This window comes from Leuciscus leuciscus (assembly GCF_965113295.1).
Source record: "Leuciscus leuciscus genome assembly, chromosome: 13".
NCBI lineage: Eukaryota > Metazoa > Chordata > Actinopteri > Cypriniformes > Leuciscidae > Leuciscus > Leuciscus leuciscus.
The window spans coordinates 29,153,500-29,179,253 of record NC_138737.1 but is presented as its reverse complement, the minus strand read 5'-3'; the positions used below and the strand labels follow the sequence as shown (position 1 = coordinate 29,179,253).

Genomic DNA, 25,754 nt, shown 5'->3' with positions numbered 1-25,754 from the left:
CCCAAAATACATTTCTACTCTTCAACTCATTTGTACTCACCAAGGAGAAATATAAATCAGAGAACAAAAGAAAAAAAATAGTTTAAAGGAAAAAGATCGCAAGATTGATCCTATCACGTTAGTGTTATCTTCTCGTCGCAATCAGCAGGGGCCGGTTGCATAAACCTCTAAGACTAGTCTTACAAGTTAGACATCAATTTATGTTCTTTAAAATGGTTCATAGCTTTTTTTTAAACCAGTTACATAAAAACGTAGATAAGCCTACTTTGATAATGAAAACTAAGACTGACTGCCCCTGACTAACTGCTAGTAGGTCATACTAGAACTTAAGACACTGTCTTAACATTATGGCTGTTTATGCAACCGGCCGCAGGTTCACAACGAACTTCTCAAAGCTTAAAGGGATAGTTCACTTTGAAATTAAATTTTGGTATGTTTTAGCTTACCTCAAGGGCATCCAAGATGTAGGTGTCTTTTTTTTCCGCAGTAGTTTCAATTATGATATTTTTAGGTCAAACTGTTCTTGTCTGTCAGTCATATAATGCAGGTTGATGGTCACCACCTCAAAGAGCATGCACAGAGTCCAAATTAAAACAATTCCCCATCGTTCAAATTAAACAATTCCCCATCGTAAGTACACACTGATGACCTAAGACACGAAACGAGCGGTTTGTGTGAGAAAACGAACAGTATTTATATCGTTTTTACCTCTTGTACACAGCCACGTCCAAGTGATCTGAGAGCGCGGGCGGGTATAGACACAGTATATACACTAGATGTCGCCTTGGCTACGGTTTCGTTCCAATGAACTGCCGTAGCCAAGGCGACTTCTATTGTATATATCTACTTGGTATCTCCCACCCCCATGCTGCAACACAGCACAGGTATAAAAAGCATGATAGAAGTCCATTCCGGTCTTTCACTAAAAATCTAAATGGCCACCACCATGTATGCTGATCCAGGTAATGGTCAACAGTTTGAGAAAAGCTTCTCTAAATGTCCACTGGTTTAGTGCTCAGGTGGCCAGTCTGAGACTGAAATAAATGTTATTCTGCTAAAGATTTAGGCGGGCTCTCTCTTCCCAGAATTGACTGGTATCATTGGTCCGTCTCGCTCTCACAGCTGGCTAAAAACAATATGACACTCAACGAAGCCCCTGCTTGGGTGCTGAAAAAGAACTAACTGCCCCCTTTCCAGCGGAGACCTTCTTGACACAGCCTGCCCGATCAATACCAGACCTTGATCCAGTGATCAAGGAAGAAACGTGGAAGCAGTTTGTATCAAAATGGCATACTAATGTTCATGAAATTCAATCCCACACTGTAAAAATTAAAGGTGCCTCGAGGAACCTTTTGGGGTTCTTCACTTTGCCACACCGGCGGAACCGTCTGTAGATCCTCTAGGCACCCTTTAAAAAGGGCCAGTTCTCTGAGGAACCACACAGGTTTCCTGAGGAACTCTTATATGAAGCACTGTGTGGAACCACTTTGGGTGCCTCCAGGAACCAAATTTCAATTTTTATTTATTTATTTGGATTAAATTAATTTCACGTTGCTACTACGATTACCATTAACTTCTATTATAATAAACAAACTGAACCAAATACAAAATAAGAATTGTTTATTACATATTTTAGATCCATTTTAATACATACACTTCAATGCACTTGGGGAAAAAAAGCTAGTAATAGATTAATATCAATGAATACACACAAAAAAAATGGTATAATACATAAGTAACATGAATAATCAGCCATGTGTATACAATAGGCCACACAAGAAAAGACATCTCAACAAAATGCATAGAAAACACATGTTCCATGTAATAAATCAATGTAAAAAAATTAAATTGACTAATTAAAAATGTCCATGTTCACTTAATTTTAAAAAGTTTTTCCGTTCGCTTAAGTCTGACGCCACTGTTTCCAAGTCCAAAAGCTCTCTCAGATGCCAAAAACAAACAACAAACAGTGCTAATATGCACTCATTGTTTTGTAATATTCCTGAAAATTATGATCCTAACCTTTATCTCTATTCCAAAATCTCAGATGGTTTAGTTATTCAGCTATTTTGAATTATAAAATGTTGAAGTCTGGGATGCCGTGAGACTGGAGACTGTAATGTACACTATGGCTTTTGAAAAGCTTAAATGTGTGACTTGAATCAACAGTTCCCATAAATGGTTGTTGTGTATTCTCAATATCTAGAAACAAGATAGAGGAAGTAGAAGTAGAGGCTTCGACCCAGAAACAGTATTCCTTATGTCACAACAATCAGAAAACATTTTCCATTTGAACAGAGTTAAGGTGCAGTAAAATGATCTGTTGTTCTGTGAATGTTCACTGGTGAATTCAGTCATTTCAATAAGAATCCACACGATCTGCAATTTTGTGTGGTGCTTCATACATTACATCGCTACACTGCTGACAATGGTCAATGGACCTTTTTGCCTGTGTCATTTCACGAAATTCACAAATGTGACGCACCTTCACTCACTGCAACATAAAATGCAATCAATTATAAAATCTTCACAAGGGACATGTGAGGTACTTAACGAGTTAGAAAAGTGAAAAAGTGCATCAGCTTCATTTTCTGTTTGTTTTTCCTCTTTTCTGGTGGATGGTCCAGGCACTTCAGTGATTTTCAGGTCTACAGGAGGATTTTTATTCTTGTTCAAACTTGTATTTCAGCTTACCGAGATCCCTGCAAAGTACAAAAGTTACTGTTAGTAAGGTTATTAAAGTGATAGTTGTGAAATTTTTATAATTTTCTCAGCCTTGTGACATTCCAAACCTGTTTGACTTTCTGTCTGTGGAACCCAAAAGCAGATCTCAGGCATTATGCAACCCCAGTCACCGTTCGCTTTCAATGCATGAAACACAAGCAGAAAAAAATTGTGTAAATCATTCATGAAACCATTCTTATGTACACTTGTCTAGTTCAATTCAATGCATCAATTTATGTAAAAATGGTTAAGCTCCAAAAATGTCCCAGAAAAGATCCTAAAAATAATCAATGAATTCACAACTCATGTGTTATGGTTTGTGTTGTAAGTCTTATGAAGCCATTTAATAGCTTTTTTCTTTTTTTGTCGAAAAAGACCAAACTTGAAGTTATAATTCAGGGTTCAAATGTCTTATATTCAAATGCATATGATTAAGGTATAGCCTATAAAAAATGCATAGCATTATTAGCTCCAAACCTGTGATATTACATGAATGTAACATGAATGAGATTTGAGAGCATGAGGGAAGAAGATTTTCAGAGAATAACTGATTAAAAAACACAAGTACACAGTCAAACAATACAATTGCACACAGAGAAAGTTCATAGTAATAAAGTACTTGCATGTGGTGCAGGTACTTACTATAATTTAATGTTGCCACTGAAACATTGTACTGGTTGTTCTGGGGAAACAAAATAACAAAGCTGATTATTCACAACAAAATATTTATTGACCACTAAATGGATTCAAAATGGTATTTGAGAGAATGAGGGCACCTGTAGTAAGTAAAGTTAGGCTAAACAAAAACAGACCAAACTATATTAACCTGCTTTTGTTATTCATAACAAACGCCAATGACGACAGCAGGAATCAGCTAAATTAGTTAGGCTGTATATCAGCAATTTGAAGACACAGTTGTACAGAATATGTTGAATTGAATGACTAACTTTAAATCAATCTAAGACAATAAGTCAATAATTTCCATTTGTTCATTAGATCAACGTAGTTAGTTAGCATCGCGGCTAAAACCTTCATACCAGATACTGTACAATAAACGAGTGGTAAACACTGTAAAAACGTAGTAATGTATAATCAATTTAGTTATATGTGTGTGTTTGAATATATAGTAAGTATTTATATTTCTTTGGCGAGTTTACAAACCTTGTAACGGACAGCCGAACAAACGGCGGAAGATGCGGCAGGCTTTGATGAGGAGAGCCGTTACTTTCAAACTCGATGACGTCGATCAGCTGAGCTTTGTTGCGCGCGAGCAGCGCGAGCAACACTGAAGTGACGACAGCAGAGGAATAGCAGCAGTTTCGTGACTGAATAAAACCTTTATCCTCCTGGTTCTTCTTCTTCAAATAATAATTTATGAAGAAGTAAAAAAATATTATTTAATTACTATTATTTATTCAATAATAATTAATGATTTTTTATTATTAATATTATTATTATTTAGTGTTGTTGTTTAAGGTTTAAATTAATCAATAAAATAGGCCTATACTAAATAAATGTAAGCTACCCTGGTGAAAAAGACGTAGGCTGCTGTTAAATGTATTTAAATGCATCAAAGTAGGTTATATTTGTATTGAAGGCCTACTAAAAACACACTCAAGTACATTTTTAATAGTAGCCTACGTATTTTTCACCTGGGTATACTGAATCAAACTTAAGTAATAATAGGATAATAATAATATCATTCTGGCCTCACTGAACCATTGGGTTCCTCCAGATGCTGGCTTTAACATAAGAGATCTTCCAGGAACCACTTAAATGTTAAAAGATCTTCCAATAACCCTTTTATCACATTCAAGTTCCTCTATTTTCCCCCAAAGCACTTCGAGGTCTCATAGTAATGAAAAGGTGACTCCAGAACCTCTGAACTAAATACAAAGTGCTTAAAGGATCCCATAAGTTCCAGCAAGAACCTCAAATATTGTCAATGCTCCTCCAGTAACCCTACTATAGGAGAAAGAGCTTTGAGGCACTTAAATTACATTTTTAAGTTCCTTGAGTATCCGACAGGATATTTGAGGCTCCTTTAGTTTTTACAGTGCAGTTGATAAATTATTAAAAAATGTACAGATGCTACTGGACTCCAAGCAGATTGTCTAGAATAAAACTAAGAGATACTGCACTATGCTGGCGGTGTAACAAAGATATAGGAACTATGGTACTATGGTCATATGTTATATGAATGTGACATGGTGGAGGAAATGTGGGAGAAAATTTTACAATTTGTCAATAATATTTTTAGTCTGTTATTATATAAGAACCCTGCCTTGTGTATGTTGGGTATTATACCAGAGGATATGCGTATATCTCGACAACAGATGCTATGGTGCCGTTTAGATATGGCTTCTGGATGCAGAGTCATTCTGAGACATTGGAAGCTGGGATAAGGGGTAAAAACTAAAACATGTCACTGAAAAAAACGTCTGACATTTACATTTTACGTGGAGTAAAAAAGTAACATAATAAACCATGTGAAATCATATCAGGGGTGCATTTCCAAAAGCATCGTTAGCCAAAGACGGTCACAAGTTCCATTGAATTGTGTTGGTAAAGACTTATACTGTAGTTGGCTTCGGGAAACCCACCCCAGAGCGGTCAGATTGAAATGGATTTCCAGAAATGCAATTTGAATAGGATTTCAAACCACATATGAATGTAGCTCGAAACGGATTTGTAAAAATCGCATTTCATGCGATTATGTGCCGTTCACATTTGCTGAATCTGATCGGATTTCAATCAGATATGTACAAAAAAAGTCTGAGCGTAGTCAATGTGCTCCTCTCGTCGCCCCACCTCCTTTTTTCCCGTTACCACACTTCCTTGTTTAGTCCTCGTTTGCCTGATTGTGTTCACATGATACTATGCTCTGCTCCCTATTTATTGTGCTCCTTTCCCTTATATCTGGGTTGGTATGTTGCATGCGTGTTTGCTTGCATGAACTTGTGTGTTTTGTTTGACAGTGATATGTGAAGTTACTCCCTGTCTGTTCAAGTGTATTTGATAGTTCTAGTATTTCTTTGTTGCTGTTTTAGTCTTTATTTTTGCTCTGTTCATCAGTTGTTGTTTTTTTTGTTTTGTTTTTTGCATTCACGACTTGTTTGTAAGCTCCAGTTATTTTTCTAGTTTCCTCTTCTCACTTGTTTTGGTTTCTGTAGTCATAGTAACTTTATCAGCCTTTATTTTAGTCTTTATCTTTGCTATCTCTTGTTGTCTTGTCAAGTCTTGTCATGTTTTGGTTCCCGCACGGTTTCTGTATCCTCCCTGGCTGCGGATACTCTCTGCCTGGCAGCTAGACTTCAGTTACATCTCCAAGTGTCAAGCTTTTGGTTCCTTGAGCTGCTGCCTGATCATCATTGTCATCCCATCTGGTCGTGCCTCTTTCTATTGTCACCCGGGGATGGTCTCAGCGGTAAACTTGCCTGTTCGCCTGTCGTCTGCCCTGCCCTACTGTTTGGACTTCATACCTCACCCTTGTGCTGTGTATTGGCAATAAATATCACCCCTGCTCATTCTGCGTCTGGGTCCTCACAGATAGCCATGACAGAATAAATGCAAGCTCCTTGGGAGATTATAACTTTTGTCAGTGAATGCAAAATAATTTTTCTCCCTTTTTTCATCACCATGTCACTGTATAGGGTTTGATCAATTCCATAAACCTGTAGAGTAGTAGTCTGGATTCAAACTTTCCGACACGCAAAGTGAAGCATTCACGTGACTGGAAAGAAAGTGAGGCTTAGTTTTCCGTTGATCATGTGTTTCTCTGAAAACAATACGTGCTCTGGCACGGAGCTTCATGGGAAATTGTGCTGCATACTTGATGGGTGCTTTGAAGCTTCAGTGTCATGTAACATCACTGCTCTTTTGTGATGTTGTTTTAAATAATCAGGGGTCTGATTGTTTAAAAGAAATTGAAAATGGAATGGGGGGGGGTGTATTTTTCTCTCTTCAAAAATTACATGGCTGGCAGCCTACATTGTAAAATGTAACCCCATTTGGCACATTTGTAATCCAGATTTGGTCATCTAAAAAAGTGTCTGTCTGGGTGATCCAATCCAATTTTGCATTGAAAAACTGTCACACACACACACACAAAAAAAAAAAAAGAAAAGATGGATTACTTGATCCTGGATAGCAAAACATGGGATTTCCAAATCTAGATAATTCTGATCTGGATGAAACTTTTTAAACAACTGGGCCCAGATTTCAATACATCTATATATATATTGGGGTGTAAATGGAAAACATTCTTAGATGTTTAAAGCTGTTGTTGGTAATCATTTGGATGAGTTTGGATTTGGATGATTTTTTGTTTCTTGTTAGATTCATGATTCAGTTTAATTCAACTTTTAAGTAGGGTTTAATCCTTTGTCGGAAGAGACTAATATTCCTTGGCCTTTTCTCATACCGCAATGAGAACAGAGGAGAAAAAAAAAAACTGCATGAAAAACTGGATTATTTTTGTTGGTTGATAACTTTGTTGTGTATTTCAGGCTTCATCTGCCTCAACATATATGCGGTGTTTGGTGATGTTCTGAAGGCCTCAGATATAGACTGTTTACATGGACAGCAGTAATCTAATTATTGACCTTATTCTAAAAAAGACATTCTGATTAAGGTGTTTAAATGAGTTTCTTTTAGAATATTCCTTTCATGTTCCCATTTTACATGTTAAAGAACATGTTCTGATCGATTAATGGCACACGTCATTACGTTACCATGCCACACCGTTCCCTCCACATCAACATACAGTTCGTCTTCATTATGGTACCATATACAGTTTTTGGTGTTTCATTTATAATTTTACAAAAGCTTCAAGTGCAGTTAATTATTTGTCATACTATACGTGCAAACAGACGAGGACAGATACAAATTTTGAAGCCATACTTTGGCCACCTCTGACAACACTAGATCAGAATAGCTCCAATTTGCAAATCCCTTCTGCACATTTAGGATAAAAGGTTCTCTTTGAGACAAAGTTCGTAACAATTAGTTGTTGCAATATTGTTGTAAGTCTAACTCTGAAGCTCTAAAAAAAAAAGAGAGATCCAAAGGAAGTTCTTCAAGAAGGGTATTTTGGGGAGTTCTAAAACAACAAAAAGTAACAATGACCAAGAGTGTGGTCATTTTCAAGACCTTCTGCACCAACTTCAGAATCTTCTTTTTAGGGATCCTCCTGTGTTCCAGATTATACAGATCTAATCAACGTACTTCAGTCTTTGTGTTTAAAGGGGGTCGCACACCGGACGAGAAGCGCAATGCGTCTTTAAAAATCGAACACAACATTATTTTCTATGAGTGTATACACCGGCAGCGCCATTTCGGCATCTCAGGGTGCTGTTCAAAATCCTGCCACGCCACAGAGCGCCATTTACATAGTTTTATACTGAATGTACATTATAGTTGTTTCAAATCATCGTTAATGTCCATAGTGACTTCACCCTGTGCTGAAAGCTACATTTAGTTTTGCATTCACAGTTTAACTGCTTGAATAAAGTCTAAACATATAGGAAAAATATATATAATAGGCCTAAACGTTACCCTCTCTAATCTTTCATTTTGCCCTGTTGGGCAATTTTTCCATTCATTAAATCATTAAAAACTTTTGCTTGTTGTGACCTCCACTTACTGGAGGTACCAGGTCACAACACACAAAGAAAAACTCAATGTTGCTGGGAAATACCCTGAATTATATGCCACAAACCATTGATTCTTTAAAGACAAAATACAGAAATCAGCTGCGTGGATGAAGATTGCAAATGTTATCAGATTTTCATGTGAGATTCTCAATTAATTCAGTTAATGTACACCCTGAGGTCAAATGTGTAGACTGCAGAATTAGCAACGATTGTATAATTGTACAGTACAATCATAACATAGTACAGACAGAAATTATCTTAATTTCATAATGTCTTTAAAAATAACAATATTGCTGACCATAAACTGATATTAGAATGTGCGTGACCTGTTATGTCTGCATCAATATGCTATAATGACATATATTATTCTGTTGTGTTTCAGAATATATGGGCCATTCTACAGAATTGGAGCAAACTGGTGTCCCTCATCCAAAAAAACACATTTGAAAAGCATTTAATTATTAAAATCTTAGATGTTTACTAAGATCCTTCAATTATCTATTGAAACCCACAATAATATTTAAGATATCAGTAAGTTTTATATATATAAAATCATCATTTATGGGCTACTTTCAATTAGGAGGTGGCTGTCCCAAACCCTAACCCCTAAATTTCAACTTGTGAAAATGATATTGAAAAAAAAATATTATTATTTTTTTAAATTAAGTAAAAAAATAAAAATTCTTTTATTTTTTATTTTTAAATCATGAAACTATATCTAAAAAAACGTGTCCTGCATTTTCATGTCACTACCAAAACAGTGAATGTTGTCCATTGGCTGAGACTGATTTTAACCACACCCCAACATTTTTGATCAGGAAATATTCCTGTGTCCCTCTCTCTCATGTGCTATATGGTGAGTAGATTCCATCATTTTGAGGTAAATGTGTTCTAAAGTCTAAAAATCTGTGTGTAACTTTAAAGGAATACTCCACCGTTTTTTCATATTAAACTATGTTATTCCCGACGAGTTGATACATACCTCTCTCATCTCAGTGCGTGCACTTAATCGCTCTGGCGCGCGGTGACACTTTGATAGCACTTAGCTTAGCCCAGTATATTCAATGGTATCTAACAGCAATGAATTTAGAAGTGACCAAACACATCAACGTTTTCCCTATTTAAAAACAGTTACACGAGTAGTTATACGACCAAGTAGGGTGACACCAAATAAAACGTGGCGCTTTTCTAAGCAGGTTAAAAAGGATAACTATAATGTATGGCGGAATAGCACTTTTGGGAGTAGTTGGACTCGGCGCAGTAAAAAATAAACCTAAAATTCTCGGGACAGCAGCATGTGTCCAAATTTTAATCTTAACCGTTCTATTTCATCAGATACGATCTGTAAACAGGGCTTTAAGTGTAAAATACCGAACTTGTCCTTTAAGGTTGCAGTCCATGATACTAGCTTAGGTGTAAGGTTGTTGTCAGTAATGTTAATTTCTATGATTAACTTGACAGGGAGAATGACATAAAACACCAACATGCCTAAAAAAAATAGAAAAACTACAACAGAGAGACAGAGAGAATACAAATCAAAGGTTGAGGGTAGACCCAGTGAAGTACGAGGAATACTTAAGGAAAGAAAGAGAAAGAAATAAGAAACGAAGGGAAGAAGGAAAGTTGAAGAGTATCAGTGAATTATCTGACAGGAAGCAAAGACATGTCAGAAAAGCATGGAGGAAAAGACAGAAAAGACACAGGATGATGGTGAAAAGACAAAAAGTTTGAATACTGTTGAATACTCCTTAGAACGGGGGTCGGCAACCCGCGGCTCTAGAGCCGCATGCGGCTCTTAAGCGCCGCCCTAGTGGCTCCCTGGAGCTTTTTCAAAAATATGAAAATGGAAAAAATATTGTTTGTTTTAATATAATTTCTGTAGGAGGAAAAACATGACAAACATTCTTAACCCTTTCGCACGTACGATCGCATCGGTGTGATCAGAACAGTCAGTGCAGTCTAAGGCTTAGAACAAAGGAAAATTATTCTGAAATTAATGTTTTATGTAAGCACACACACAGTTCAGTGGTTCTGGAGATTTATTTGAATGAGGAAGATTATTCTGAAATTAATGTTTTATGTAAACACACACACACACACACACACATAGTTCAGTGGTTCTGGAGATTTATCTGAATGACTCATAAACAAAATGTTGAAAATGTGAAAATAAAACAAAGTGGTTCTGAAACAGTCTACATTGTAAGTTGTTGTGTTTTTTTTAGGAAGAAAAATCTATGAGCATACCTCTTCTCACTTGCACCTCAAGACCCAAAGTATAGAATAGCTCTAGGTGTTCTTATAAGATATTTACTGTCAGATGTGTGTCTGCTATATGTACTGACTGCATATGTGCATCATAGTTATTTATTTATATTAACATAAAATGTGGACAGTCTGATTCAGCCATGGCAAACTAAGTATTGTGGCCACTACCAAAACATTACTGTCACTACCAAAAATGTGCAGTCACTACCGTAACATGGGATGTTTTGTAAAAAATAAAGTATATTGAATTATCAACTAAGATGTTATGATAGTGTTTGGTTCAGTGCATATTCAAACTAATGAATCCTTAACTTTGAAATCAGTACGATAAACTTTATGCCTTCTACAAAGAAAGATTGGGTTCAAAATACAACAAATCTCATAAATTACACTTAAAATATTATTAAAATTATAATCTTTATTGATTTAACCTGTAAAAATATTTTTAAAAAATTTAAAATATATATATATTTATAAGGTAGATGTAAACAAAATCTTAATAGGTCATTATAAGCCTTCTTAATAAATTATGTAATATTGTGTTTCGGTAGTGACAAATTTGGGGAGAAGGAAAATATTCCAGCATTTTCTGAAAATACAATATGAGAATTAACTGCACAATTACTAGAAAAGTGTACCTTGGATATTATACAATTTGCATACATGCAAAATTTGTGGGGAAAAAAACAAAAAAAATTCAAGATGTTTCCAACTCTGACTTTGCACCAATTCTGTAGAATGGCCCATATACGAGGGGAACCGGAAACATGACTGCACTGTTTTAGTCGGCATACCGCAACAACAACAACCAACAGCACAGGAGTGCCCTCTAGTGGCCATCAGGTATTGGAACATCACTCAAATACATTACATCTCCTCCGACCTTAATTCAGTCTACCCCGTATTTTTGCTTTTTAACATAATAACATCCATTCATCTTAGGAAATAACAGTTAGGAGCCATAAATTAGTAGTCCACCCTCAAGCAGTACTAACTGACGTGTCAACTTAACTACTCACTCCAAAAGTATGTAACACTTTTAACACATTCAACTGTGTATATAACAGTTAAACATTTTACAGATCAAGTCTGTTCGGTGGTTTACGGGTTCTAACAGGAAATCTTCTCGCATTTGGGAAAGAAGCAGTAGCTGGCTCAACAAGCTTGGTTACATGCTGGTCTAGAGCATTTGGTTCGGTGTCATTAGATGTTAAAGGCAAGGCAGTTCTTGTCCCTTATCATCCAGTGTTTGTGATGTACTGTTGCACTGCTGGCAGTGGTTCTGTGTTTTTTGTCATTTCTGGATGACAGTCTAACATTTGATCTACATGTCTTTTCCAGCTTTGTGAACTGTCCACCTGAACCGTGTACGACACTGGTCCCGACTGAGAAGAAAAAGTACCGGTTTTCCACTTCTCCTCTCCCCGTCGATAATCTCTGACCAGCACCGAATCACCCACATTGAAGTCTCTGTGTTTTGCATGGAGGGCACGGTAAGAACATTGAACTTTTTGTGCCTGCTCCACAGTCAGTTTCACACTTGGTTTCAGTAGATCCAGCCGTGTCCTCAATCTGCGATGCAAGAATAACATAGCAGGTGTTTCTTTTGTTGTGCTATGTGGTGTATTCCTGTACTGTAACAAGAAAGAGTCTAATCTCTGCTGTAATGGTACTGGTTCTTTGGATGCTTTCAGTGAATGTTTAAAATCGCTCAGCCTCAGTTGGTGGCTGGGTGGAATGGTGCAGAACGCACATGTTTAACACCATTTGTTTTCAGAAAACATCCAAACTCCTCCGAAGTAAATTGTGGGCCATTGTAACTAAGGTGTAACAGTACACAACAATCAATGTGTATACCATAACGACTGAATAGACCGCGCAGAACTTGAATTGTCTTGGAGGAGGTTATCGAATCCATCACATGAACCTCTGGCCATTTTGAGTGTGCGTTAACAACTACCAGAAACATTCGTCCTTCAAATGGACCAGCGAAATCGATGTGAATTCGCTGCCAAGGAGTTTCTGGCCATACCCAGGGATGTAGAGGTGAGAGACATGGAGATTTTTGATTTTGTTGACAGGACATGCAAGTCTTTGATTTTTCTTCAAATGTGAGTCAACATTTGGTCACCAGATGTAGCTACGAGCTAAAGCCTTCATTTTGACTACACCTAGGTGTCCTGTGTGTAATTCTCAGATTCGATGGAACGATAACTCGCTGTCCCCACATCAGACAGTCCTGCATCAGTGAGAGTTCCTCCTTCCTTGTGAGGTATGGTTTTAGTAAATTTTCTGAGTCTTTGGAAGATGTAAATGATCCAGTGGATACCATCTCCTTCACACGACAGAGGATCAGATCTGCTCTGGTTCCTTTACTGATACAATGTACACACGGTAGCCCTTGTAACACTTGTTCCATGACTCGTTGAAATATCGATGGAGCTGAAGTGATGCCGAAGGGTAATCTGTTGTATACAAACATCCCTTTGTGGGTCGTGATGGTAAAATATTTACGTGAATCTTCATGCACAGGAATCTGCAGGTAGGCATGTGAAAGGTCTAGTTTGCTAAACCTTTGTCCCCCCAGCCAGTGAAGCAAACAAATCTTCAATTCGGGGTAATGGATAATGTTCTGCACACAGGGCTGGGTTCACCGTTATTTTGAAATCACCACAGATCCTAACATTGCCACCTTTTTTTATTACAGGCACAATCGGGGTGGCCCATTCACTGAATCGCACAGGTGAAATGATTCCTTGTTTCAGTAAGCGATTAATTTCTTCCTCCACCTTGGGTCTGATGGCAAACGGTACCACTCAAGCTTAGAAAAATCTTGGTTGGGTTCCCGGTTTCAGATTTAAGGTAGCTCAGCTGTATACCCATTGAATGTCCCTAGATCTTCTCTGAATACTTTGGCATACCCTTTTAGAAGGCTGTCAAATGTCCCTTCATTAACTTGATGCACTGCTCTTACAGTTTTGATCTCACGCCAATCTAGACGAATCCTGCGAAGTCATTCTCGTTCCAACAGAGGAGCTGCGTTTCCTGTAACAACATACAAAGGTAAGCGTACACTTTGTCTGTTTAGCTTGACACTTTGATGACGCCTTCTTGGTGGGATGACTTCGCCTGTATACATCTTGAAAACAACGTTCGTCTGGCGTAATCGAACATGGCTCAGTTTATCTCTGTATAGTTCACTTGAGATAATAGAGACCGCCACCCCAGTATCCAATTCCATCTCAATTGGCAATCCCTCAATTTTTGGTTGTACTTTTATTACAGATGACACTAAATCAGTTTCACTTTTCATTTTGTTCACCCGTGGAGAATTGTGCAGTGTTTCTGTCACTTTGTGTAGTGTCAGTTCCGTATCCGTGTCTGAATTTGTCTCTTCCTCACTCTTTTCAATATTAGCATCCACTCTGTGAATTGGTCTTTTCTTTGTCTGTCCCTTCCATTTTCCACTTTTCCCTTTTACTGTAGTTCTAAGTGTTTTCTCCTCTGTCTTCTTACCTTTACACATTCGTGAAATGTGGCCTTTCTTTCCACAATTGTGACACAGTTGATCTTTATAAAAACACTCATTTTGGATATGGTTGGACTTTCCACATCTATAACATTTCTCCTTGGGCGATTCTGACGCCAGAGACATGGCATTTACTTTCAGTGAGTTGCTCAAGTACTGTGATTCTCTAGATCCAGCCTCCATTGACATCACACAGCCTTTTCATACGTGAGCTCCGATTCAGTCAGAATATACGCGAGGGGAACCGGAGACATGACTGCACTGTTTTAGACTGGTTTATTCGGCACACCGCAACAACAACAACCAACAGCACAGGAGTGCCCTCTAGTGGCCATCAGGTATTGGAACATCACTCAAACACATTACATGACCGGTGTGCAATACCTCGAAGCTTGTGTTATACTATACGTTAGGGTCCGCGTGACGTATAAATCGTCATCAGAGGGTGTACACGGAGGCTCTTTGCGGACATCCGCGTTCCTCCTATTTTTTGTGACCGCATAGACAAGGGCTGGATCCCAAATGGCCAAGTTCACGATTGGTGACATCAGGAGGTGCAGACCTAAGGGGCGCTGGCCTCGAGTCCACGAGGGCACGCAAGAGTGTATTTTGGGACAGGCTTGATGACATCATGCCACCAAAAGTCAAACAGGCATGAAACTCCTCCCCTCATTTATAGAATTGGGCGTTCGCAATGATTCCTGGGTAGGTAACTTGTGTGGAGGGTGCGAAAGTGCGGACTTCGCCGAAGTCTGCATCAAGGGCACAAAGGTGGCGCTCGCGAGCAGGCCACGAGACCGCGAGTCCACATGAAGTGTGCCATTTGGGATCCAGCCATGTATGCGCGGTCACTAGGCTACAAAAGCACCAACTGTGCATGAGCTAGAAAAACAACATGAACGTCTAATTTGAAGAGAGGCTGTGTGAAGAAGTCTGTCGCTACCCGCACCTCTACAATCCGTCATCAAAACAAAATAAGGACAGCCAGATGCGCAATCATTTGTGGAGGGAAATTGCACCTGTGGAAGTGTACACGCCGATCTACTGCGCATGTGTGGAACAAATCCACCGAGCAGACCCCAGCATACATTTTCAGTAGTTTAAAAAAAGGATTCCGTGTCCGTGCTGTCCATGTACGTGTCCAAACTGGAGTATAATCGATGCTTGAGTTGTCCCAGCGCAACGCTGTACTTCTCATCCAGTCAGACAGAATATGTTTCTTGCAGTGAAAGGCTCCTTTTTAAAATTGTTTTCTATTGACAGTGAGCGTTTTGCGCCCCGGGCGCCTCACGTTTTAGCCGCCTGCTGCACCTCGCGTTTTTGTAGGAACGCTCTGAGCGCCTGAAGTTGAAAAAAAAGCACCTGATGTCATTCACATCAATGGGCCTTCCATTGTGGTGACGGAAGTTTACTGTTGCCTGGAACTTCCGGAGACTGCAATGACGGAGGAGAAACTTGTGGTGGCTGTCACGGGTTACCCGGAGCTGTATGACTTCACGAACCGCAACTACCACAATGTTAACAAAAAGTTAAAATAATATTTCTGCCATAATTATTAAAACTGCCATTTTGAAGAAATAGTGTTTACAGAATAACGTTAAAGAGTTAAAATATTGGTAATTCTAGCTTCTCGCTCATAGGTCTGATTAGAATACATCAGATCTGGTCGGCCGGTCACACACGGTCTAGCCGCAGAAGTTAAAAAATGTCAACACATCCGAAAAGTTCAAATCGGATCCGAAACTTCCGCATGCGCATAAGATCGGAACTCCACGCAGCTCCCATACTACTCTCCATTGGAAACTATTGACTTCCGGTCCAGCAGCTGCCGTTTGTGTGTGCAGTGGAAAGGTGGCTTCAAGACTCATCACAGCCAAGCGGAACCTAAATATCACTTTAGGCACATCCACCTGGTAAGAACGACACCCGACACCTTTTGATTCGTGACCCACACCTGATCGCCAGGTGAGAGCTTGTTCATGTCATGCACTCGATGACGTTGGTTGAAATATCTCATGTCTGCACTTCTTGTCTCTCTCTCCCGAACACGTATGGTGGCGCTATCAGGTAACAAAGAGTCCTGTAGCCATAAGCAGCTGGGCTGGGCTGTACCCATTGGGAAGAGGAGTTGACAGTCTGTAGAGCATGCTCAGCCTCTCCATTGCTGCGTGGATGCTTCGGGCTACTGGTGACATGTTTGAATCGATGAGTAGCTGCAAAATCTGAGAAAGTCCTGGATGAGAACTGTGGCCCATTATCACTCACTAATGTCTCTGGGAGGCCGTGGTGTGCGAAGATAGACTTTAGGCGTGTAGTGACATCTGCAGAGCTGGTAAGTGAAAGATTTGCCACCTCGACATACCGTGAATGGTAATCCACAATTAAAAGGTAGGTTTTTACCTTTCAAACTGTTGAGATTAGTGGTTCAGTGTGATTAATGCGCTCTTTAATGCAAGCATGGCATTTCAGAACCAGTTCATTCAACTGTTGGCTAAGCCCCGGCCACCATACACTTTGATGCGCACGTTCTCTGCATTTAACTACTCCTTGATGCCCTTCGTGCAGCTTGGCATGGACATCATTCCGCAATGCAGAGGGAATAACGTGTCTTGTACCTTTTAGAAGACCTTTGTGAACAGATAGGTAAGCTTGCTCAGACCAGTAAAGCTTCTCAGTCCATCAACGACTGGACTCAGGCCCTCCATCCTGACATTTTATGCATTTGAGCAAACACTGTCTCATTTGAGGTGCTCTCTCAGGTTGTCCAGGAAAGATTGGCTTGCTGGGAGATACTCCACAACGTAAATTTTAGTGCATTCCATGAGCTCATCATTTGTGTTTTCTTTGTCAGCAGGTAGTGGAGCACGTGACAGAGTGTCTGCAGTCCATAAGCTCTTCCCTGGAACAAGAGAAATCTATTATGAATAGCTCATTAGTCTCATCCGGAAATCTTGGATCCGCAGATACTTTGAGCGGCGTGTTTGCATAGTACAAGGTCAGCAATGGTGCAGATGACAGAAGTCTTCCTTCAAATTCTTAAAAGCTTTGACTTACAAAAACATTTTCTTTAAAAAATCAAAACCAAAGATATCTCTGCACACCACTCCGTGGGTTCTTCCACCCTGCTTGAGACCCCTATCCGCTCCATGCGTTGTAGTTCATTTTTAACTTTTGGCATGAGTGGAAGAGGAATGTGTCGTGGAGTTTTGAGGGAAAATGGAACCGCTCCTGGGCTCAGTTTAATGGTGCACAGCCCTCTGTATCAGTCCCAGCCCACTGCACAGCTTTGGATAACATTCCTATAGTGTGGGAATGCTTATGCCATCAACACGTGTGACAAGACCCAATTTGGTGATGGCAGGTCTGCCTAGCAGTGCCGAATGTAGACTCTTAACAACATACACTTCCTCCAATGTATGTTTGTTCCCCCTCTGAAGCAGCATGTTCAGCTCTCCAAGCACACTAAGTGGAGAGCATCCAGGTTTCTCCCACATGACACAGTACAGTATTTGAAGGGCAGTGCGCTTTCGGATGAGATGGGCTTTTTCAACACTTGTGACATTTTGACTGTGACTGTTACATTTTTCTTTTGCTCCATGACCACTTTTGATTCTCTGCCTGTTTTGAGATGGCTTGCTTCTGCTTATGACTCTATCTTCAGAACCAGATTGTTTAGCATTAACACATTTACTACGCCGGTTACTCTGCTGCTGCTTCACTGCTTCAGTCTGTCTTGCCATATCAATGGCTTTTTCCAACATTAGATCTTTATCTAACTACATTCGCTCCAACAGTAGTGTATCATTTAAACCAACGACTAACCTGTCACTGATTAGTTCATCGTGCAATGGCCCATATTTTCAGAACTAGTCTATATTTGCAGTGTAGTTTCACTACATAATTATCCCACACTGATGTCAGTTAATTACAAATAATCATTACATTTATTTGTTTAATTCAGAATAAGATCTTCATCTTATAGTGCAGAGAAACAACAGCTTATCTTTCCATAAGATAATGTGTAACTGCCATTGTAACATTCAACTCAATCACTTGCATTTATCAGTCTTATGCACTTTACTTCCTTATCCAATCATCTATTCATTTAGTAGTTGTTAGTTACTCGTTCATTTTATTACACCTGTTTTCCTTGTGTTTATAATGCAGTAAGAGCCTCTAAAAGTTAACAATATCTCCAAAAAATTTCAGGTGACAAACTCTCTCCAATTTATAAAATTCTTATTTATTCAAAAATCCTCATTGATTGTACTTCATTGTCGAGATACAAAAATCCTTAGCTGGTGCCCCACAGACCAAGAGTCATCTAACACATTTACACTAACCTTAAATGGTGTGACCAAAACTCACAATATTAAATTGGTGCCACCTTTGAGACCCACTAAATTCTGGTGCCCGTGAAACTGCTAAGGCAGACCACAAACTAATGATATGATTTATTATCAACATTGCTTGTTTGTGGTGATGGATTCCATGATCGCTGTTCACTGTCTATGATGTGGAAGTGTCTGTCGCTAATGTGCTTTGGTCTGAGCGCTGTCATGATGCGTCAGCTTAGAAAACATTTTGTTGGTTTTGTGGCCAGTTGTCACTATATTCCACTGAAATGACACACTGATTGTGTGATGATGCAATTATTTGTAATGATGATTTGCATTTTACTACTTTTTGTTTAATTTGGGTGATAACTCACACTCACTCTGATGTTTGCTTGTCAAGTCAAGTCACCTTCATTTATAGAGCGCTTTTAACAATATAGATTGTTTCAAAGCAGCTTTACAGTGATAATAGGAAATTAAAGTAACAGAGATTGTTTTGGCTTCACAGCAGCTCTAGAATAAAGTTATTGTCCAGCTAAAGTTTGATTGACTCACTTCCGTTGCAAAGATCATTAGTTATTAACTTAGGGGCTGCTAACACGACACCGTTCTAACAGAAAACCCTTACCGCGCTCCGGCCCGCTCATTCGCACAACAACAGTGCCCGGTGGCTCGAGAACGCAAACCTTGAAATAGGTTCCAAGGTGCAAGCCTTGAAAAATGTTGGGGGGAAAAAAGTTATCTCTGCGCAAACTTCAAAAACGCAAACCTGTGAAAATGCTGACGGCGTGCACATGCGTATTACGTGTTTAGTCCATAGGTATAATAGTCATCTTCATTTATATAGCGCTTTTAACAATGTAGATTGTTCCAAAGCGGCTTTACAGAGATACAAGGATAGTTTAAAGTAACAGAGATTGTTTTGGCTTTATAGCAGTTCTTGAATAAAGTTATTTTCCAGCTAACGTTAATTTGATTGATTCACTTCCGTCGCAACGATTTTTAGTTATTAACTTAGGGGCCACTAACACGACAGTTTTAACAGGAAACTCTGTGAGAACGCTGATGGCGTGCAGTCTATTGGTATGCGCGTTTGAATATATGTGCGCAGGTTTGTAATTCCCTACAAACCAAGCCTTAAAAAACTACTTGTCTGGCCTTAACATTTTTTATACAGAATTGTATCACTTCGGGGTAGATACGCGAACCGAATTTTCCCGACAAAGCTTTATCTGTAGGGTGGTAAAGGGATCCTCCATAAGGAGAAACTAGTTGGCACTTTAGCACCCCGGTATGCACATTTGAATATATATGTGCGCAGGCGTGTAGTCCTTCTTTACAAACTGACCTCAACAAATTACTTGTCTGGCATTTCTTGTCAAAGGTAACATTGGTAATATAGAAGAGGGCACAAGTTTGAGTTTACTTATTCCCGACAAGGGGTGGGGGTGAGAGTGCTACGGTTCGAAAGTCACGGTTCGCTACTGATTTAGAACTTCACAGATTAAATAGGCCATGAACACGTCAAAACGCATCATTGTGAAGCTATGCGCTAGTGTTAATTTCGTCAGCTATTTTATTCATTTAGTCTTAGTCTTAGTCCTGTGTCAGATGTACTTTTTAGTTTTTATCATATTTAGTTAACCTTGTTCTGTTTTTGTTTAGTCTAGTTTTAGTCAATGAAAATGTAGTCTTATTTTTGTTGTGCTGCATAATGATTAAATTGATAATCACAATTATTTTGCCCAAAATTATAATCGCAATGATTGTTGTCATTTAAGAAATTTATTTTTACATTTCATCAGAATTATTGCATTTTAACCTATAAGCAGAATCAAGAGAATGTGAAATCATATGTAAGGTTCCCTTTCAGTCGCTCACGTTCGACGTAACGTCGACGTGACGACGTAATTGGGATCACTTCAGGGAGCCCTATCAACTTCGAGTGTCTACAGAACGAGCCAATGAAAGTTGGCGTGCGTGAATCGCGTCACGCGCCCCCGCCCCGCCGCGCGGGTATAAACAGGAAGCGGGCGCACGCACACATTGTCTTTCACTTCGGAGCCGAGTTTCTGTGAGACTTTTTTGTCTATGAGAATCAGCCTTGAAGACTTCAAAGAGGATCGTCTCTCTCTGTTCCTGTGTTGGTGTGACGGCGCGATCAGCGGTGGCCGCGAGCATTGCAGCTCTCAACTGCTGTTTTCACAGCACTGTGTTTGTGTCTGTGTGTGTGTGTGTCGGTTCGGTGGGCGTTTCCCCTGTGTGTGCATTCACACTGCGGCTACCCCTGGGTGCCTCAACACAAAAAGAGAGTTCTAAATCCTTTTTTATTTTTTACTAAAAGAGCAACACAAGCGTGACCCTGCGTCTTTTTCAAGATGTCATTCCGCTTGTGTGTTTCTGGATGCCGTCGTTCCCTGGCGCCAGCAGATGGCCACAGCAGTTGCCTCTCGTGTTTGGGCATTCAACACGCTGAGGCAGCTTTTGTGGATAGTTCATGTTCCCATTGCGGGAATATGACTATCGCAGCGCTGAGATCGAGACTCGCTTACCTCAAGGGAGGTGCAGTCCCCTCGCCTATGCCCCGATCTAGTGTCTATTCTGCCCCGCAGAATAGACCTACTTTGGCGCATGACCAGGGTGATCTGAGGATTACCGTGAGGGCTTCCCCGTCGAGTCATCCTCCGCGGGCCCCTCACGCCTCACAAGCGCTGTCGCCACTGGGGCCCCTTAGTGGACGCCTTGGTCCTTCTCCGGAACGACCAACCGTTTCCTTTGGGGCTCCGGCTGATGACCAGATGTCGATCGCAGCATCGGAGGGGGAGCTGTCCTCTGGAAATGACGACTCGGCTGCGTTGCCCCCCTCGGGGTGTGTAGCGTCGTCCGAGCCAGATCCAGAATGGACCGCTATGCTTTCCCGGGCCGCCGAGAAGGTCGGACTTGCGTGGAATCCTCCACCACGTCCCGAACCTTCTCGGTTGGACGATTGGTTTCTTGGGGCGGGCCGTGCTGGTTCTCAGTGCGCCGCCCCGGTACCTTTCTTTCCGGAAGTGCATGAGGAGCTCTCTAGGACGTGGAAGGCACCGTATAGTGCCCGAAGCCGTTCTAGTGGCTCCTCACCCCTCGCCACCCTCGACGGCGGGGCAGCTAAGGGGTATGTGGATATCCCCCCAGTGGAGCGGGCGGTCGCGATGCAACTGTGTCCGGCGTCCGCTTCCTCTTGGCGGGGTAATCCACGCCTCCCGTCCAAGGCCTGTAAGTTTTCGTCCGGCTTATAAGGCGAAGGCTTATAAGGCCTGTGGACAGGCTGCTTCCGCCCTCCATGCCATGGCGCTCTTGCAGGTCCACCAGGCCCAGGCGCTCATGGACATGAACGAGGGTGGTTCTGACCCAGAGCTCCTCCGGGAGCTCCGTGTGGCAACCGACCTCGCCCTCCGGGCGACGAAGGAAACCGCACGTTCGGTTGGTCAGGCGATGTCCACTCTGGTGGTCCAGGAACGCCACCTTGGCTCAACCTGGCGGATATGAGGGACACCGATAAATATCGGTTCCTGGATGCCCCTCTTTCCCAGGTTGGGTTGTTCGGCGACGCGGTCGAGAGCTTTGCCCAACAGTTCTCGGCCGCACAGAAGCAGACGGAGGCCATCCGGCACATCCTGCCCCGGCAGACCCCTGCTGCTCCCACCCGTCCGCCGGCCGCAGACCCTCCGTCTACTCGTCGCCGTGGTCGGCCTTCTGCGGCGTCCTCCGCTCCCGCTAAGCCCCAGCAGCAGCAGCCATCATCCAGGCCTCAGCGTGGAGCAAGCCGCAGGAAGCCGACCCCGCCCGTCCAGGCCGCTGCCAAACCAGGAGGCAAGCGACGGTGCAAACGACCCTGAGACGGGCGGCCCAGAGGTGGATCAAGTTGCTCTTCAGGAGATGGCGACGGCGCCACTCCTTCCCCCGGTGGAGGGCCGGGCGGAGAATCTTTTGTTTCCTTTTCTTTTTACCCACGGGTCAGTGGTACCCACAATTTCGATAAAAGAGCAATTTCTGAAACCTCCGGGCCCCAAGAGGGCGCGCTTGGCAGTCGACGACGCCGCCATGCCTTGTCACTCCCGAGCCCCTCTTTCATCGCCAGCAGGCAACAGTGGCTGTGTCCTGGACGCACTGACGCCTCCGCACACTCACTCTGCCCTTCGACGGAAGCAGGTATGTGCTGCACCACACACTCAGACCCCACTTCGGGCCGCTGTGCTGTCCGAGTCGGGTCCCTGCATTCCGCCGCGCTGCCCCACCCCGGGTACGTCTGTGGTGCCGTTGGTCCCGCTTGCTCGGTCTCTGGGAGCCTGGTTAATGCTTCCCAGCCCGTCTCGCTGGCTCATCCGTACCATCAGACTCGGCTATGCGATTCAGTTCGCCCGGCGCCCCCCTGCGTTCAAGGGCATTCTGTTCACCCGTGTTTTGGCGGACAATGCCCCGGTGCTCAGGTCAGAGATCGCAGTCCTACTGGCGAAGGATGCGATCGAGCCGGTCCCTCCAGCCGATATGAAGACCGGCTTCTACAGCCCGTACTTCATTGTACCCAAGAAAGGTGGTGGGTTACGACCAATCTTGGACCTGCGCGTCCTGAACCGGTCCCTTCACAGGCTACCGTTCAAGATGCTTACGCAGAAACGCATTTTCAAATGCATCCGTCCCCAAGATTGGTTTGCAGCGATCGACCTGAAGGACGCGTACTTTCATGTCTCGATTCTCCCTCGACACAGACCGTTTCTCCGCTTTGCGTTCGAGGGACGGGCATATCAGTACAAGGTCTTACCCTTCGGGCTGGCCCTGTCGCCCCGCGTCTTCACGAAAGTCGCGGAGGCGGCCATTGCTCCCATGTGCGAGCGTGGTGTTCGCATCCTCAACTACCTCGACGACTGGCTTATTCTGGCCCAGTCGAGAGAGCAGTTGTGCGAACACAGGGACATGGTGCTCAGTCACCTCAGCCACCTAGGGCTTCGGGTCAACTGGGAAAAGAGCAAACTCACCCCCGGGCAGAGGATCTCTTTTCTCGGTATGGAGTTGGACTCGATCAGCATGACAGCGCGCCTCACCGAGGCCCGTGTCCAGTCAGTGTTGAACTGCGTGAGCACGCTCAAACGCAGAACAGCGGCACCACTGAAACTGTTTCAGAGGCTCCTGGGGCATATGGCATCTGCAGCCGCGGTTACGCCGCTCGGATTGCTTCATATGAGGCCGCTCCAACACTGGCTCCACGATCGAGTCCCGAGATGGGCGTGGCAGAGCGGCTCGTGCCGGGTCCAAGTAACTCCGCACTGTCGCCAAACTCTCAGCTTGTGGTCGGACCCTTCGTTCCTGCGGGCAGGTGTTCCCCTGGAACAAGTGTCCAGGCACTCTGTGGTCTCCACGGATGCCTCTACCACCGGCTGGGGGGCCACGTACAACGGGCATGCAGCTTCAGGTCTGTGGACGGGGCCTCAACTGCATTGGCACATCAACTGCCTCGAGTTGTTAGCAGTACGTCTTGCATTGAGCCGTTTCAAAACGCTGCTACTAGGCAAGCATGTACTGGTCCGTACGGACAGCACTGCGACCGTTGCGTACATCAACCGCCAAGGTGGTCTACGCTCCCGCCGCATGTCACAACTCGCCCGCCATCTCCTCCTCTGGAGTCAGAAGCATCTGAGGTCGCTTCGTGCCGTTTACATTCCGGGCCTGCTCAACCGTGCAGCCGACGAGCTCTCACGGCAGCAGGTGCTACCGGGAGAATGGCGACTCCATCCCCAGGTGGTCCAGCTGATTTTCAGGCGCTTCGGGACCGCTCAGGTAGATCTGTTTGCCGCCCCGGACACGTCTCATTGCCAGTTGTTCTATTCTCTGACCGAGGGGACCCTCGGCACGGATGCTCTGGCACACAGCTGGCCCCGGGGCCTTCGCAAGTATGCGTTTCCCCCAGTGAGCCTTCTTGCACAGACCTTGTGCAAAGTCAGGGAGGACGAGGAGCAGGTCTTGTTAGTTGCGCCGTATTGGCCCAACCGGACCTGGTTCCCGGAACTAGTGTTCCTCGCGACAGCCCCTCCCTGGCCCATCCCTCTGAGAGAGGACCTGCTCTCTCAGAGACGGGGCACCCTATGGCACCCGCGTCCAGACCTCTGGAAACTCCATGTCTGGTCCCTGGACGGGACGCGGAGGTTCTAAGTGACCTACCCCCTGCGGTAGTTGACACCATCACTTCCGCTAGAGCCCCCTCTACGAGGCGCCTCTATGCATTGAAGTGGAACCTGTTCGTTGACTGGTGCTCCTCTCATGAGGAGAACCCCCGATCTTGCTCGATCAGAGCCGTGCTTTCCTTCCTGCAAGAAGGGCTGGAGCGAAGGCTGTCTCCCTCCACCCTTAAAGTGTATGTTGCCGCTATTGCCGCACATCACGATGCTGTTGATGGTAAGTCTTTGGGAAAGCATGACCTGATCGTCAGGTTCCTGAGGGGAGCGAGGAGACTGAATCCTCCTCGCCCACTCTCTATACCCTCTTGGGACTTGTCTCTGGTCCTTTCGGCACTTCAGAGACCACCCTTTGAGCCTCTGCAATCAGCTGAGTTAAAAATTCTGTCCTGTAAGACAGTACTCCTGGTTGCATTGGCCTCTATCAAGAGGGTAGGGGACTTGCATGCATTCTCGGTCGACGAATCGTGCCTAGAATTCGGCCCGGATAACTCTCACGTCATCCTGAGACCCCGGCCCGAATACGTGCCCAAGGTTCCTACCACTCCCTTCCGGGACCAGGTAGTGAACCTGCAAGCGCTGCCTTCGGAGGAGGCAGACCCAGCCCTGGCTTTTCTCTGTCCCGTTCGCGCTCTGCGTCTGTACGTGGACAGAACGCAAAGCCTCAGGACCTCAGATCAGCTCTTCGTCTGTTACGGAGGCCAGCAGAAAGGGAAGGCTGTCTCCAAGCAGAGGATGGCCCACTGGATAGTGGATGCCATCGCCTTGGCTTACGAAGCCCAAGGCGTGCCCTGCCCGCCTGGGTTGAAAGCCCACTCCACTAGGAGTGTCGCTTCTTCCTGGGCGCTGGCTCACGGCGCCTCGCTGACAGACATCTGTAGAGCTGCGGGCTGGGCGACACCTAACACGTTCGCTAGGTTTTATAGCTTACGTGTTGAGCCGGTTTCTTCCTGTGTGCTCGCTTCTACTAGCCGGTAACACCGAAGTTCCCGCTCTAGTGTCGGCTTGCTGCGCCACTCCCTTCCTAGGAACG

At 43.2% G+C, this 25,754-nt stretch overlaps 1 long non-coding RNA gene across 2 annotated transcripts; it reads left to right on the top strand.

Annotated features, from left to right (window-relative positions):
• The first annotated feature begins 9,302 nt into the window (after positions 1-9,302).
• On the top strand, positions 9,303-14,201 carry LOC309512047. 2 transcript variants are annotated; one of them, XR_014210873.1, is made up of 5 exons: positions 9,303-10,137; positions 10,431-11,130; positions 11,217-11,489; positions 11,988-12,692; positions 12,844-14,201. It is a non-coding gene; the product is annotated as an uncharacterized lncRNA (long non-coding RNA). The 2 variants fall into 2 exon arrangements; XR_014210874.1 differs by having other exon boundaries at positions 10,431-11,489.
• Positions 14,202-25,754: the final 11,553 nt, after the last annotated feature.